At 36.9% G+C, this 14,825-nt stretch overlaps 1 protein-coding gene across 2 annotated transcripts in view; it reads right to left on the bottom strand.

Moving 5' to 3' along the window:
- LOC106072044 (uncharacterized) overlaps positions 1–14,825 on the bottom strand; it is a 47,732-nt gene that overhangs the window by 14,811 nt on the left and 18,096 nt on the right. The gene's annotated exons all lie outside the window — the stretch shown is intronic.

Raw genomic sequence — 14,825 nt, 5'->3', positions numbered from 1 at the left:
ATACAAACTGATGCAGATCGATACAGATTGATACAGACTGATTCAGATCGATACAGATTGATAAAAACATAGAGTTGGGTGTTGGTGTGTAATGAGGAGTCGTGTGTTGATGTGTAATGAGGACTTGTTTGTTGATGTCTCATGGGGAGTTGAGTGTTGATGTATCATGAGTTGTTGCGTGTTGATGTCTCATGGGGAATTGTGTGAATGATAGATTGATAGACAGGCCTACAGAGAAACGTGGTGAATGATAGAGTGATAGACAGGGCTACAGAGAGAAGAGGTGAATGTTAAAGTGTAGACAGGTCTACACAGAGAAGTGGTGAATGTTAGAGTGATAGACAGACTGAGGCATGGAGTGAATGTTAGAGTGACAGACAGACCTACAGTGAGAATTTGTAAATATTAAGGTGAGACAAAACTATGAAATGTAAAACAAAAAACATTTTTCGAATATTTGCAAATATAAAATAAAAAATATAGACAGCAAGGAAGAGAACGAGAGAAGGCTAGGATAAAGAGAATTGGAGAAAGAGGAGGTGAAAGAGAAATATAGATATAGATATTAAGAGAGAGAGAGAGAGAGAGAGAGAGACTGGGAGATAGAGCTAGATAGGGAAAAATATAGACGGACATTTATAATCTAAGTTAGTATTAAAGCTGTAATCCACTCTTGTCCTCTTTACACTGATACACACATCAAGGCAATGAATGATACTCTTGTCTAATTAAACTTGACGTTTTGTATTCAATTCTTTGTTTGTTTGTTTTTTTCTTTTTGGTCTGAAGTATTCTTTGGCCATAAAGCAACAGTTGTTTCTCCTTGGTTCGGAAATAAAACAAGACATTGAAGACAGAGCGGCGGAGAGAAGGTTCTAAAGATAGACACAAAGTGGCATGATCTGTTGGACAACAAGGAAAGCCATTTCTAATTTTTTAACATTTATTTTTGGTCTGTCATTTTTAAAGATGAACACACGTGGTTTTTCTTTCTTGCGTCTGTTTTTTATATTTACAAACCTTATATCAACTCTGTCTGTCTGTACACGCTATTTTTTTGTTTCCATTTCCCATTCTCGGATCAAGTTGGAATTTATACAATTATTCATTGCACCTATCAGAACACGAAGCAATAAAAAAAATTAACCTATTCAATAATCAACTTTGCTGGAGAGAGAAAAGGGAAATAAATAATACAGTATTGAGATATATGGCTTTAGATTTTTTTTAGGGGGAGGTGGGGGGATCTAAAAGGCATTTATAAATTGCTTGTTGATTTTTCTTTTTGATGCAATCTATGAATGTCTTTTTTTACTTAGTATCTCTTTTTTACAAAGCTTATAACAACTCACTCTGTCTGTCTGTCTGTCTGTCTGGTATAAATGTTGTGTACGTTATTTCTCCCACTGCCCATGCTTGTATCAGGTTGACACTTTACACAATTATTTATAGTCCCTAATAAAACATGAATCAATAAAAAAATAACCAATTAATTAGTGGAAATAAGACATTTTTTATAGTATTGAGATAATTGACAATAAATGTGCTGTTCTTTCCCTTATATATAAGTTGTTTAGTTTTTTTTTTTTTTTCTTTAAGTCGAATCCGAAAGGAAAAGCCGAAACAGCCTAAACGTTCTTGACTGCACAGCGACCTTCTGGACACCCGTGACTAATGGAAATTACCGCTTGTGACTATAATCAGTGTAGTCTTTTATAGACACACGCATATGTAATAATGATAATAATACTAATGACAATCATAATAATAATTCTTCAGTACACACTGTTGAGTGGACAACAATGGCAGTTCCAGAGAATAAAAATTAATTCATTTTATAATGATAATTCAAGTAATAATAATAACAATGGCAATAAGAAATATAAAATTCATTATGTGCTCTGCAAAGGCTTCTTATAGTCCACAGTAAGCTTTTTTGTTTGTTTGTTCGGTTATGGCACAATTTGGAACGAGCTATTTGTTTTATAGAAAGGGAGGGCATTCATCACATTTCCATGAGATGATCCATAGTTGCTTCGCGACTGAAGGAGGCCATAGTAAGTAGTAGAAAGGGAAAGGTTTGACTAAGAGACAATGACGTGACTAGTAAACACGAGACTAGGATGTTAGAAAGAATAACGAAATGTAAACAGACTACAATGTAAACAGACTACTTTTGACGGCTTTAGAGAAAAACTTTTTTTTGTTTTTCCAAAGCTTACATCCACTTACTCTGTCTGTCTAGTAAAAAGTTTGTACACATGATTTCTCCCACACCCAATCTCAGATCTAGCTAAAATTCTGAACAATCACTTCTTTTACCTTACAACACAAGATATAATATATAAAAAAAAACATTAGTTAATTAACTATTGGTAATTTAATTATTTTGTTTGGTATCTTGAAAAAAGGACTAAAGTGGTTGTAGAAGCTGAATTACTTCCCTTTATATGTCATTGTCTGAGTCTTAGTGAACACAAACCTGAAACATACGACGAGACTCTAGAAACAAAAGATAACTCTACAATCTTCCATGGTCATAAGCTCTTCACTATCAGAGTGGTTACCATGTTGGCATGAGAAGCCTGAGAAGGCTTGAACCATGAGTTCGAATTCAGGTCGAATTTTGTTTTAATTTTTATAAATGCTTTTGTATTGTTAGTCTAGATCTATTACACTTTTAAGCACATGATTGATTCAAACTAATTGATACAAGTAAGCTTAATGTAAGCTTTGTTTTTTAAAAACATTATTTTTTTAATATATTTTCTTGTAATGAATGTAGAACACAAACGCCCTTTGCTCTGTTATCTTTCATTATTTGGCACTTCCACTTATCCAAACACCTACAAGTTTTCAAGAAACAAACAAACAAACAAGACCACCAAAAATATGGTCTAAATATTTTGATAATTGTAGTGTTAAAACAAGAAAAAAATTAAATATATATATATATATATTAAAAAAAGACAAAATCTCCAGTATACATCTTCAATAGAGTGAGTATTTTATTCTTAACTAATGAAGGTTAGATTTAAAAAGAAAAATGAACAGTTTTTACCTTGCCCTATCCCCCCCCCCCCCACGAAAAAATCCGGGTTAAGCGAATGTATAAATTTACTAGACTTCATAACATTTGTATGGTAGCACTTTCAGGCGCGGTGGCCGAGTGGTAAAGCGCTTGGCTTCCTAATTGGAGAGTCCCGGTTTCGAATTCTGGTGAAGACTAGGATTTTTAATTTCAGGATCTTTAGGGCGCCTCGAGCGAGTCCACCCAGCTCTAATGGGTACCTTTCATTAGTTTGGGAAAAATATAGGCGGATGGTCGTTGTGCTGGCCACTTGACACCCTCGTTAACCGTGGTCACAAAAACAGACGACCTTTACCTCATCTGCCCCATAGATTGCAAGGTCTAAAAGGGAAAAAATGATAGCCCTTTGAACTAAGCAAGGGTGTCTTCAAGGGCTTTTTTTTTTTTTTGCAAGAGAGGATTTGAACCTCTCAAGCCCTCACTCAAATGGAGTTTGATGATCAAAGATCTAGACTTAGAACATGGTGCGCAATATGTTCCTGAAATTAATTGATTAAACCATGATTAAACTCTTTAAATGAATATGGCCTAGGTGCGGAGATACCCGAAGACGTAGAGTCCATTTCAGATAAATATTTTCTTTTTATTAGCGGCCCCCGAAAGGAGAATAGACGCTATTAGTTTTGTGTGGTCTGTCTCTCCGTCAGTCCGTCCGTCCCGTTTAGATCTCGTAAACTAGAAAAGATGTTGAAAATCCGTCATCATATTTTAGAACTTTCAAAGTTCTGATGTAACGTCTACTTTTTTTCTTTTCTGAAATCAAAAAATTTAATTTTTAAAATCAACTATGCAAGCAGTTTTTTAATTGATTAAACGATGAGGTTGCGTGTCAATGTGTTATGCGCCAGGAGGCCCATTGACTCCGACTTCAGCATGCTTTTCTTTCTGGGTGTGCTCCCATAGCCTTTGATCATCCAAGATCATCTGCAAGGCAGCAGGTGTTTATTTTCGGAGTTTTCTCTCCTAGATGAACTGCTATCCCTAGCTAACGGGTTTCATCTACCCGGGTTTAGAGTTAGAGCGCCCTATACTCGCTTTTTGCAATCATTTCCCTGGATTTCTGAGATGTTTTTAGTAAATATTCTAACCACTGGAATACTTCACCTCATCCTCCATGACTGCAAACCAGTTGGTCCGCGGCTGTTTATTTGCTATTCATATCTAAGGGTCTTTCCCCTATCCGCCACCTGGGGACGCGCTTGGTAGAAGGTGGTAGCTCCCCCAAATTTAAAGAAAACAATCCAGCTTACTCCTTGGGAATGACCACTAATCTTAAAATGAAGGAACTAGATGAATCCCTAAAAGTCCTCAAACCAAAACAAGCCCCGGGCCCAGACAAAATATCAAATGACATGCTTCTTCACTTGGGTCCTCAAGCCAAAAGAAAACTGCTACAATTATTCAATGCTAGCTGGAAATCTGGCAGAATTCCAAACATCTGGAAAAAAGCCATTATGATCCCTATACTAAAGCACGGCAAGCCAAGAAATAAACTGGATAGCTACCGCCCCATCAGCCTCACTAGCTGCACTTGCAAACTGATGGAAAGAGTGATAAATAGAAGGCTGACATGGATCCTTGAGTCAAATAACCTACTCAATGAAGCCCAGGCTGGCTTTAGAAAAGGCAGATCAACAGAAGATCAAATTGCCTTCATCACACAAGAAATAGAAGACGGCTTTCAAGAAAAGAAACCAACAACAATTGTGTGGGTTGACTTAGAAAAAGCATTTGACAAAGTCTGGGAACAAGGTCTCTTGCTCAAGCTAATCCAGCATCACATATCCCACAGAATGTACAACTGGATAAAGGAATACCTAAATAATAGAAAAGCCTTAGTTTGCATGCAAGGACAAAGAAGCCACACAGTGGGTATAAAAAATGGTGTCCCCCAAGGAGGAGTCCTATCCCCAACACTTTTCCTAATATTCATAAACGATCTAAATCAAAACCTACCCAAAAAAGTTAAGAGCAGCATGTATGCAGATGACCTTGCCTTAATTAGCACAGAAGAATATGTAGGAACATCGAAATTTCGATTACAAGATGCTCTTGATAAACTCAATAATTGGTCCAAAGACTGGGGCATGTCCATTAACACAAAAAAGACAACATATACCATATTCTCACTGTCAACAAAACAACAAACAATAAAATTAACATTAGATAAGGAAGCTTTAGAAAAAAATGACAGCCCTACTTATCTTGGAGTCACCTATGACCCGAGACTAACCTGGAAAAACCAAATAGATAAAACACAGAGTAAAGGCATCCAGAGACTATCCCTCTTGAAAAAATTAGCTGGCACAGATTGGGGAGCTAATCACAACATCCTGAAAAAGACCTATACCACTTATGTAAGACATGTACTAGAATATGGTGCCACAGCATGGGGCTCAGAAGCCCAAACCAACCTAAGAAAAATAGACAAGGTTCAAAATATTGGTCTAAGGATAATGACAGGAGCAATCAAAACAACACCCATAAGAGCTATGGAGGAAACCGCTGCCCTGATCTCTCTGGATGAAAGAAGAGAAATAAAAATCCTTTCCCAATTCACTAAATTGGAAACCTTGGAGAGGCACCCACTCAGAACAAAAATCCACAAAACTGGCACAAAAAACCGTCTCAAAAGGACCAATTTTATACAGGAATCTCTAAACCTAAAAAAGAAACACCAACTTGAAAAAATTACTCTGGAATCCTCGATACACTATAATGAATCTCCACCCTGGGACGAAAGCCCTCTTCCTACTATAAGGGACCATATTGAAAACATAAAAAGAAAATCTGATTACAGACCAACAGAGCTCAAGGAAATAGTGAACTGTTTTCTACATACCAATTACCCTAGCAATCAGTGGATCAGAGTTTACACGGATGGCTCATCCCATAAAGCCACCACTAATGGAGGAGCTGGAATACTTATCGAATGGCCAGATGGAGAAAAACTAGAAAAATCCTTTGCAACTGGAGAGCTCTTTGACAGTCACAGAGCAGAAAGGGAAGCACTAGCACTAGCTGCTACCATGCTAGCAAATCATCCAAGTTCCCCTCACAGTCAGATTGTCTTTCTAACAGACGCAAAAACAACCCTCCAAAGCCTGCAAAACTCTGATTCCCCTTATATTAAAAACCTCAGAACAGCACTCACAAAGCTCAACCACAACAGCAAAAAAACTGTTATTCAATGGATACCAGCTCACATACAACTAGCAGGAAATGAGAAGGCTGACACACTCGCCAAGAGTGGGAGAACAAACTCACAAGTAAACTCTGCACTCTATCCAGAAGAAATGAAGAAATTAATTGTAGATAAAATAAATGAGAAATGGACGAGCTCCCATCCAAATCACAAGAAAGATGATGCTTACTATAAGCTATCCCGACAAGACCAACGTCTAATCTTTCGACTCAGGACCGGACACAACAGAATGCGACAACACATGTTCCGGAAGCTCAAAATTGGAACCAGTGAAATCTGCCCATGTGGAGTATCACCAGAAAATGCCGACCACGTCCTCCAAAACTGCTCTCTCTACCAAGAGGCCCGTATAAGACATTGGCCCCAAATCACCCCAATAGAAAGAAAACTATATGGAGAGCTCCCTGATTTGGAAACCACTGCGCAGTTCATCTCATGTATTGGTCTAGTCATATGAACACTCCAACATAACAATGAGAACGATGAAGAAGAAGAAAATTGATTAAACCATGATTAAACTCTTTAAATGAATATGGCCTAGGTGCGGAGATACCCGAAGACGTAGAGTCCATTTCAGATAAATATTTTCTTTTTATTAGCGGCCCCCGAAAGGAGAATAGACGCTATTAGTTTTGTGTGGTCTGTCTCTCCGTCAGTCCGTCCGTCCCGTTTAGATCTCGTAAACTAGAAAAGATGTTGAAAATCCGTCATCATATTTTAGAACTTTCAAAGTTCTGATGTAACGTCTACTTTTTTTCTTTTCTGAAATCAAAAAATTTAATTTTTAAAATCAACTATGCAAGCAGTTTTTTTTTTCATAAAAATACACGATTTTTACAACTATTCACTTTTAATAGTAACAAACACGGGAGGGTATTTACTAAGGGAGATAACAGATTACCATATTTTTAACACATTTATGCAAACGATTTTAGATTTTTTAATTTTTTTTTTACACTTCTATTGCTAATAATTTAATCTGAATAATTTTCCAATCCTACGGCATTTAAAATATAAATTTATATCGACTATAGTGCAAATGTGCTTGTTACAACTAGTTAGAGCAGCGGTTCTCAACCTTATTAACTCGGCGACCCTTTTTACAATTCCTTACTTATTCGCGGCCCCCATCGGTAAATTTTTGTTTGTTTAGAAAAGTATAAATGGAGGCCTAATCATCCAATTACAAATCAATGAAATCATTTCTTTATGATGTGTGTTTATTTACATTTGTATTTCCTATTCACATTCCACACATACGTGACACTTGTCTGTATTTAAACTTGATAACAAGCAGGCTGTTTCCAGCAATAAATATATCATTGCAATTGGAAGAATGAGGTATAACACAAACAAATGGGAGCATAACTGCAAACGCTTGATCCAGATTTGTGTAATTAAAGAGAAATGTTTCACTGTTAAACTATTTCAGTCTCCTAAAAATCTTTAACTTTGACTTTCACTGGATTTCTGGCAAGTGCAAATGGGATGTTGAGTAGATTTGGAAAGTAGGAGGAAATGTTGTCTACATACATGCGCAAATATTCTTTTACAGAAATTATCATTTTATCTGTTTGCCAGTCATTTCCCTCATAGAGTACAGATACGGTTGAAAGCATTGTAAATATTATTTTCGTTACAAATGACATACTGTTTTTTTTTCCTGCTTAAACTAATGGGGCAGGCGGAGGAAACAGTGGTGCATTTCTTACAAGAGCTGCGGGGAGACAACTGAAGGGTCGGTGAACTCCATTGGAGCTTTGAGGCACTACGTTCAATAAAAGTTTCTTACCAGAGCACTATGGGAAGTCCATGCTTTCCTCCCCTGCTACCATTTGAAGTTCATCCAAGGTTCATGTTGTCCAATGCGTTATGGATTTCTAAACAGTGTTTACGTATTAAAATTCAAATTTATGGATGCTTTATTTAACCTTTTTTAAATCGTACATTGTTTAGTTCATATATTACGAATATGACATGTTTATATGTGCATGGTAATGAAACAATAGCATATATTATGGAAGGCATTAATGTTTCACTAACGTCCAAAGTGTGAGAATCACTCCGAATCAAATACGCTATTCATAAATCTGCATTAACTTAATCTTATACAAATATAGCTGTTGCACAATTAAAATGTTCGAAATCAATTCTGATTCAGTTGTCTTCAACATCTATCCTTGAATAACAATATATTTAGTAAATTCCACTGGAAAAAACTTAGTAGGTGATAATTTTTACATGTTAGAATGAACCCAAAAAATTCCATACTTTCGATGGACATAAGCGACTCCTGACAAATTGTCAATCGACCCCAAGGGGATCGCGACCCACAGGCTGAGAACCCCTGAGTTAGAGACACACACAATATACATTTATATATATCTATCTATATCTATCTATCTATCAATATATATAAATATCGGAAGTTATATATTGTTATAAACTTGGTGGTGGCACAGAGAGGGGTAGTGGTGTGTGTGTAGTCAGCCGACGCAAATAGCCCCAGGCCAGCGCTAGACGAGCGGTCAACCGTGACGAGTTACGACGGTCAGCCGAGACGAGTGTCAACACGGCGGTTCGGGAAGGATCGACGGCGGTCCGGGAAGGATCGACGTCGTGAACAGAGCTCAGGAGCGTCACGAGAGTTGTAGTCATCTGACCACCTAGAAACGTCGAGCGGCGTTCTGTCCGGTTCGAGAAGGCCAGTAGGGACCCTATATAAGAGCGGAGGTGTCGCAGTCAAGACGGTTCACGGCAGGGGTTCAGAGCCCGGTTCACTACAGTCCGGTCGACTATAGCACAGTTCAGCGGTGTGGTTCTGTACGGAGCATTACGACGGTTCAGTGCGAAGTACTATCAAGTACAGTTGAGACGACTGGCGTCTTGATCTTGGTCTGCGATCGAGTCCGACACAACGAGCCTAGTGTGTGAAGTCAGTCCTGAACTGCTGAACCCAGTGCAAGCCCAGAACGAGACGGAGAGGCCAGTGCAAGAGTTGATACGGCTGTACGGCTATTAACGGAGAGATATTTGTACAGTGTACGTGTTGCCAATTGTACAGTATTGGCTGTTATTTATTCAACTATTAAAGTGTTACGTTACTTTGGAGCCCTGACTTGTGGTGTATGGTGCAGTTTGCAGAGAGCCTGGATAGTGATATTCGTAAAAAAAAAAAAATATATATATATATATATATATATAACTTCCGATGAAAAATATCCCATCCCCCCACCCCTTAAAAAATATATCAATTTTCCAAAGGTCTTAGACGACCACTCGAAAATAGCCATTCGACCCTAAAGGGGTGGTGATACACAGGTTAAGAACCACTGCTGTAGAGTGTACCAAAACAAAAAAAAATTAACTAAAGTAATTTTTAAATGGAAAATTTGTTTTCTTGACGCCTTGAACAATAGATTGACCCTTTACTAAACAATTGCCAGGTCCATGTCTAACATCATCTTCACTTTCACACGGAGCGTTGGAACGCAACACACGATCTGTCAACCTTCTTTCTCCATTCTTCTGTCATTAGCCTTTGATAGAATTTCATTCTTATATTCTTTCTGAAAATATTGAAACCTGCCTTGGTGGATTACTTCGCAGGCTGATTTTGAGTTTGTGTTTCCACACAAACTGTCTTTGTAACCTTGTTTTATACAAATTTAAATTATTTTCTTTTTATACTTTCAAAAATAAGTTAATCCCCATGTGACCAATGAGCTAGTAATTCTAGCTAGTAATATACATCAACTACTAAATATCTAGGAAAAACGTTAGAGACTTTTTTCTAGATCCGTGTCCACTTTCTACCCAGCCAGTTTCAACAGGTTCTTTCATGAAGTTCTGACTTGAAAAGAGATATAGTAAAAAATGTGGTAAAGTCAATTGTCAAGATAGTATCCTGAATAAGCGAATGTGTAGATCTACTCCATTTTATAATGATAGGCCTTTAGATCTAAACTTAGAAGACGATGTGTACAAGTTTCCTGAACATTAAATAATTTCATTCTTGAATGATTTGTAAGCAGTTTGGTGAGGCAGGGAGAAGACCCACAGAGGGCTGATAAGGAAAGGTGTGGGGTACGTGTGGGATGTGGGATAATGTAGAGGACAGATTTAGGCATTGGGTTAGGCAGAACACAGCTAGAGAGATAGGGTAGAAAACAGAAGACAGAAGGCAAAGTGTAGGAAGACAATCCTACTTTTCGTCACCTTTGCAATGACTAGAGAAAATGAGCAACTTAATGAGATTTTTTTTTAAATTTAGAAAGAGAGAGAAGAGAGAGAGAGAGAGAAGAGAGAGCGAGAAAGAGAAAAAATAGAACGAGAGCGTGTGTGAGAGAAAGAGGGGTAAAAAATGGGAGAGACTATGAGAAAGTTGGAGAGAGAATGAGAGAGATGATGGTGTGAAATTGAGAGAGAAAGGGGGGGGGGGTTGAGAGAGAAAGAGAGAGATAGGGAGAGAGAGAGGACAAGATGCAAACGTTTTTTCCACAAGGCTGATATAGATCTAGTTTCATCAAAACTTTGTGTACTTCTAGGATTCAACAAAAATGAGCCAATGTCGAAGGATGAAGAGGAATGAGATCATTGGTCCACATGCTGAAGTGTTTCAAAAATGGAAAATGTCTTTGGTTTGCCATTTCAGATGCCTCTGGTGTTTCTTGCAGCCGTGTTTAACAACAGTTTAACCGACCTACCTTTTTTTTTTACAAAGCCTATATCAACTTTGTCTGTCTGTCTGTCTGTATGGTAAAAAGACATTTATTCGCAAAAGGTTGTCCCTAAGGAAAATGAAACTCGATGACTTCCCAACACTTGATAAAGTTGAGACGGCAATAGGAAAACTCGAAAGACAGAAAGCGCCTGGCCCTGATGGTATCCAGCAAAAGTCCTTAAAATGTGTTAGTGCTGCTCTCACTTTAAGTTGGACAGACTTCTTCTCTGTATGCATCACTGTACCAAAAAGGCAACACGTCCAACTCCTCTGGTTACCAGGTACCGTATTAATTTACTATCATTAGCGAGAAAAATCCTTGACCGACTGCCCTAATTCCATAATAAAAGGATGCTATATCTTAAAGTCAATGTGGTTCTAAGCTGCTAGAAGTGAATCGGACATGATTTTCGTTCATTATAATGCTCGAAAAGAAATCGTGTATTAGGGTCTAAAACACAAGCCAATTCTTTTGCCAGGATATTATCGAAATTTTTATGCATTCTTATGGCTATGTTCATAGCTGATAAAAATGTAATGTAGGCTGCAGTAACAATGTGATCACGATTTGATTGAATATACTATGTCATATAACAACACAATAAATACATTAAAAATTCTTTACTTTAGTACTGAGACCATTCGATACACTCATTTTTTTATTTAAATTAAATTAATTGCTGTTTAAAATAAAGTCTCAACCGCCCCCACATTTTGGCCTCCTGCGAGCTATGCACACCTAGCACAAACGGTAGCGGCGGCCCTGAAGACATTGGCATGGTTAGTCAAGCATGTAGATCTACCTTTACCCTAGTTCAAATGGTGTTAACACTTCAGCACTGCCACCGTTAATTTAAACGTATCTAAATGTGGAAATCCAGATCCATTTCTTCTATACAGTACGTAATTTTATTGCAATGTTTTCTGTTAGGCCTCTATAATAAGTCAATAGAAATAAAACAATGGTTCTAAAGGCTTTAGTTCAAGGCAAAACAAAACAAATATATATATATATATATATATATATATATATATATATATATATATATTATATTATATATATATATATATATATATATATATATATATATATATATATATATATATATATATATATATATATATATATATATATGCCGCACACTGACACATAGTGATGGGAACTAAACTAATTTTTTTTAGTTAAACTAAAACTAAGTTTGAACTAAAAAAAAGTAATTAAACTTTTAGTTAATCACAAATTGAAAAAATTAGTTAAACTAAACTAAGAAACATTAGTTAAACTTCTACTAACTATTTTGACCTTTTTTAAGGACGAAACAACCAAACATGAAAAATATTTAAAAAAAAAACTACAACTATAATTTCTAGGCCTACTGCAGATGGCTCGTCACTCGTAGACTTTTGCCACAGAGTGCTTCTTGGTGCAGAATGCAGTGTATGGCTGCAAAAGGTCCCGCCAAGCTGAGCTGATACCGTTTCTCTACCATCAATCCAACAACATCAACCTTCTCTAAACACATTGCTGGTGCACCGTCCGTAGCCACTGAAACAAGTTTTTTCCCTCGGTAGCCCACACACCTGTCAATACAAGCTTCCAGTTCTTGAAACACGTCGCGTCCAGTCGTCGTTCCTTTCATGGCTAGTAAGTCCAATAGCTCTTCAACAATGTTCAAGTTTTCGTCGACCCCACAAATAAATACAGCACAGTATGCGGTGTCTGTTACACCAGTAGACTCGTCCAGTGCAATGGAATATGCTACAAAGTTTATTGCAGCTGCAATCAGTTGCTGTTGAACATTTGTCGGTGATCCTGCTTGCCACTGTGTTCGCAGACAAACTTATGCCTTCGAAGAGTTTCTTTTTCTTGAGGCAGATAATTTCACACGCCTAAAGCATACACTCTTCTACAATCTGGCCTTCAGTGAATGGCCGTAATGCCTTTGCTATCATCTCGCTAACAACAAAGCTTGCCTTCACAGAATCTTCGCTTGCAGTGGGCGGACACCTCATTTACTGATTTGTGCAGTTGTAAATCATTTCACAGCTTATATGTGGTCATTGTAAATTTTATCTATTTTTTTTTAAATTCGCGGAGGTGGCCATGGCCCACACAAAATTGTTTCGCGGGCCACTGGCCACGTGTTTGAGACCCCTGATCTAGATCTAGTAAAAAGTTTTAAAATAAAAAGAGTCGACATTTCTTTTAGATCTATAGTAAAGCAAAATTCTTTGCCTGCAGCTATACAGGAACACACTGGTGTTTAATTAATAAAAAGCAGCAAAATGTAGATCTATAGAAGCAAGGAATTATCAGGATTTATCAAGCAGCGAAACTTGCTAGAAATATAATGAACACGTTTATTTTTCTCGCCTTTCAAATACCTTGAATTTGCGGGAATAGCGACCATTATAGGGTAAAGGTCAAAAGGCTTTCTAGTGACCTGTGCACCCTCTAGTTTATTCTCCTCTCTGTTATTCATTATATTTATTCTCCAAATTACATAGATCTAAATATTTATTGGTATTTGTGTTAAAAAAGTTTGTAAAATTTGTAATTAAACTTTTTAGTTTGTAACTAAAAAAAAATAATTAAACTAGGATTTTAACTAAACTTTTTTTTTTTAATTAAACTTTGGCCTTAACTAATTTTTTTTAGTTAAACTAAAAGTTAGCAACTTTTTAGTTAACTTTTGCCCATCACTACTGACACACATTTATTTATTTAGACATCTTTTGTCGTTAATTTTAATGAGCGAGAAACATTTACCCGGTGGTTTTGTTATTGTGGAGCAAGATTTCTAGATACGTAAAAGAAGATAGAACCGTAGGCCTGTAGTTACATAGATTTGCGATAGGCCTAGTAAAGTATTGACTCAAAAAAAATGTACGAAAAGTTGTCAAAGTTTTTTTTTTTTTTTTTGGTTTAGTTTAACTTTTTTTTAAATAGATAATAAATTTTTAGTAAAACTACTTTATTTAAGTTTATTTAGACTTACTTTTAGTTTAACTTTTAAAAATTTAGTCTAGTTCCCATTGCTACTTATTTGTCATGGGACATCTACAGAAATAAAAATGGTTATGTCCCTGTCCAGACCTTCCGTAGTGCGGCAAAGATCGACGAGAGGCAGGGTTTGAACCGAATTACATACCACAAGGCCATGCATGAAGTACCCAGTGCTAATTATTATTATAATATGAAGCATACCAACAAAGTAACTCTATTCAGCTAAAGCGTAGTACACCTATACTTTATGATCACGGACTTGATTAGTCTTTAAGACATCAGTGAGATTAGCAGTTTTGAAAATTCTCCTACATAGTGTAGATATGATGGTAAATGGTAGGCATATAAGTGTTATTTCTTGCATAAGACCCGGGACACCCAATTCAGTTTTTTTTAAAGACTTGAATTAATATGCAAACAAATAGACAAATATTGTGTTTGTATTAGTGTAGGTTGATTTATAAATAAGCTGATAGGCAAGACTCAGATACAAACCACTTAAGTTAAAACACAAAACTGTTAAATATGTTGAAATGCAGAAACGTATTCTTTCTGGTAAGTAATGGAGGCCACTCACTCTCATGACGTCAGTCTGATTGATTTGTCATATGGCAGTGCCAGCAGACGTGTCAGCTGTGCCAAGACACGAGGCATCTTATGGCTTGCGCTCGATCCAAAGACGTGCACTAGAGGGAGAGGAAGAGAGAGAGAGAGGGAGGGAGAGAAAGAGAGAGAGGGAGAGAGAGAAAGAGAGAGAGATGGACAGAGAGAGAGAAAGAGAGAGAGAGAGAAAGAGTAA

The sequence above is a fragment of the Biomphalaria glabrata genome, chromosome 4 (genome assembly GCF_947242115.1).
Source record: "Biomphalaria glabrata chromosome 4, xgBioGlab47.1, whole genome shotgun sequence".
Taxonomy (NCBI): Eukaryota; Metazoa; Mollusca; class Gastropoda; family Planorbidae; genus Biomphalaria; species Biomphalaria glabrata.
The sequence above is the reverse complement of the archived record's forward strand: the minus strand, read 5'-3'. Positions and strand labels throughout refer to the sequence as shown.